Here is a 3341-nt window from a genome sequence, read left to right as displayed (position 1 = left end):
TTCACCAACATGCTCTGTAGTGTGTGGCCCAGGTAAGGAAGGGTTTGCAGTTCTCCTCTGCCATCATGTTAACAGTGTTGTCTGTCTCTACTGCCACATCCCTGTTTTCTGGTCACACTAGGAGTGAGGTCTTCTGCTCCTTGTGTGGCTGGGCATGAAGGTAACCTTTAGAAACGAATACCAAGGTGGTTAGAGATTTGTCAACCTCCCCTGATAGGGGTCATGGAATACTGCAAAGATCACACTGCACAGCAGATCTTATGCAAGAGATTTATTATTTATTTATTTATTTATGTATTTATGGGGGGAGACAGAGACAGAGAGTGAGAGACAGCAATACAGCAGGCTGTGATGGTGGGGATTTTTTAAAAAGTGTACAGCCGTCACATTTGGTGGCTGGTGATGATGTGGCTGCCGGCTCTGAGTCACTGAGGGTAGGTTGGGGGAGCACCTGGCTCCTAACACTCCTCCCTTTTGTTTATTATAAAAGGTGAGCAAATAAGAAGGGGCGATGGTAAGGCAGGAATGGGGTGTTGTGCTCTTTGGACTGCTTCCTGTTCACTGGGGGTGATGGCATCTTTGGGGACAAAAGAAAACTGAGATGCTGACCAAGTCCTGAAAGAGAAGGCATTTCACTTGCTGTCTAGGCTCCACAAGATTAGTTGGGGCTAGGGACATGAAGGCAGAAGTTGGAACAATAGTTTGTGAGGCTGGACCACCTGGGGCTAGCCACTTTGAAGCTATCCTGGATCTAGATTTTGAGGGAACACCTGGAACTGGCACTCAACAGTCTGTAATTGATTTGAAATCTATTGGGACAGATAGACTAGGAAGAGAAGGTAAAATTAAGGAGTTTAAGGAATTTTTTTTTCGAGACAGGGTTTTTCTGTGGCTTTGGAGGCTGTCCTGGAACTAGGACCTTTATAACTTGCATTTACACATCTTAAAACATTTTCTTAGACACACAAGCTACGTTTTTGTATCCTCATACACCTTTTTTTTCTATCCAATCATGGTTACTGAGAGCAGTTATTGTAATGTGGGAGAATTCCCTCTGGGCTACACCTGGTCTGGCTCCTGAGTGCTAGCACTGAGCCCTAATCTATCTTCTGTTTTTTGTCCTCTATGTGTATCTTGCCTGAGCAAAACTTGTTTTTTTTTATCAAGAATTTGCACTCTGGCATTGCCCCTTTAGAAGCTTAGTTGGGCTGTTTTGAGGATATGAAAATCAACTTGTATCCCAGCATGGTAGATGGTTGTGAGCCACAATGTGGTTGCTGGGAATTGAACTCAGGACCTCTAGAAGGCAGTTGATGTTCTTAACCTCTGAGCCATCTCTCTAGCCACTAAATTAATTCTTAAGGTGGTTGCTTCTGTTGCAACATTGTAATGCCAGCACTTTAAATAAAGGAATAGTAAAAAGTTACATTGAAATGTTTGTAGTAGCTCTAGGTAAATAAGGCCTGAAGCCTGATTTTTACATAACAGAATTGAGAAGGCAGCCGGAGCCTTGGTTGTTGCTTTTAAACTGGCAAAGTTATTGCTAACCTAGTCTGTCAACACCATCAGAGATCTGAGGATGATTTCACCCAAGTAAGCAGGAAGTACAGACCAAGAAGTTTCTGAACTTATTAAAAATAACAGAGTCAACAGGCACATGAGTTACCCCTGCCCTGCTAAAATTATAGAATCTGATTATCTATAAGGTAACTATTAACTTGCATGTCTCAATTATCTTTAACAGTTTATAATAAGTGGTTTTTATCCTACTTTACATTCTATCCCTGTTAGATTTAGCCACATAAAAATAACAATTTTTGAGCTGAAGGTCTTCTAGTATCAAAATAAAACGTTTGATCATAGATACTATCTGTAGAGAGACTGGCAACTTTACTGATTTTTGTTTTTTTTTTTCCGAAACAAGAACATTGTGTTTCTATGACTGACTGAAATCCTCAAGATGAACTGGATGCTGCAACAGCTGCCCTCTTGGTTTAGGTGTCGTCCCTTCACTGAACCCATGTCTGAATCTTCCATAGACAAGTTTTAGGTGCCTCGTCTGCCCAGTCCCGATAGTGTTTCCCCTCTTAGCCTTGACACTCCGATTACACTTTCTCCTGTGCTTGGCAGGGTAGCCATGTTTGCCACAGGTGGACTTCTGAAGGTGGTAGGCCTTAGAGTCACAGTGGCGGCACAACGTGTACATCTTATTGCAACGCTTTCCAAAGGATGGTGTTCCTTTCGTCATCTTGCTTCTGCCGCTGAGGTCAAAGAGCTTGTTTGTTTTTGAGACAGGGTTTCTCTGTGTAGTCCTGGCTGTCCTGGAACTCGATCTATAGACCTGGATGACTTCGAACTCACAGAGATCTGCCTGTTTTTTTCCTCCTGAGTGCTGCCCAGCCTACTGATCCTTTTATATTCACCATTATAGAATATCACAGCTTTTTTTATGGCTTAGGTTATCCAAATGGCTAGAGCTTAAAGTGAACAAAGACAAAGAAGCTACACAAATATTATTATTAACCTGAATAGACTTTAGGAATTTATAAATCTTGATTATCAAATATACCTTATTCAACAAATATATGATGTTACTTATCTAGCACCTTGGTATTGAACAGTTAGCAAAGACATAAGTAGTTAGACATACATTTTGGTGTTGTTGTGTTTTTTCTTATTGTTATTGTAATGCAGAAACATTAAACTACATAAAATAAGGATGTCCTATGATATTTTATTGAAAGAGAAATCACTTACATGAAAAGCCAAGAATTTGAGAACCAAAGGTCTGCACGCTGCTCTCCAGGTCAAAACCAAAACCCAAAAAGAGTGTATTTCCTCCCCCTAGCTCTATTTATCTCCCATACGTTCAATGTACCTGTGAACACACCCACACAGGAATGGTCAGCGCTATAGATATGTAAAATCTCTCCCTACATTGTTCTTTTGTTTTGTTTTTTCAAGACGGAGTTTCTCTGTACAGCTCTAGCCACCCTGAAACTTGCTCTGTAGACCAGGCTGGTCACAAACTCACAGAGATCTGCCTGCCTCTACCTCCCAATTGTTGGGATTAAAGGTGTGCACCACCGTGCCCAGCATTTTAAAACAGCTTTTGTTAATCTGAGTAGACCTTTATAACCTTAAAATTTTATCATCGTATACAGTATACATATATATATATATATATATTTTTTTTTTTTTTGGTTTTTAGGAGACAGGGTTTCTTTGTATTGTTTCAGAGGCTATCGGTCCAGTCTGGCCTCGAACTCACAGAGATCCACCTGCCTCTGCCTCCTGAGTGCTGGGATTAAAGGCGTGCGCCACCACGCCCGGCGTATACA

General features: G+C 41.2%; 1 pseudogene; it reads right to left on the bottom strand.

The window, feature by feature from the left end:
* Positions 1-268: 268 nt before the first annotated feature.
* On the bottom strand, positions 269-2719 carry LOC121141150 (annotated as a pseudogene).
* Positions 2720-3341: the final 622 nt, after the last annotated feature.

Source organism: Mesocricetus auratus, unplaced genomic scaffold (assembly GCF_017639785.1).
Source record: "Mesocricetus auratus isolate SY011 unplaced genomic scaffold, BCM_Maur_2.0 Super-Scaffold_100007, whole genome shotgun sequence".
Taxonomy (NCBI): Eukaryota; Metazoa; Chordata; class Mammalia; order Rodentia; family Cricetidae; genus Mesocricetus; species Mesocricetus auratus.
Note: the sequence above shows the minus strand (reverse complement) of the source record. Positions and strands in the feature narration are given on the sequence as shown.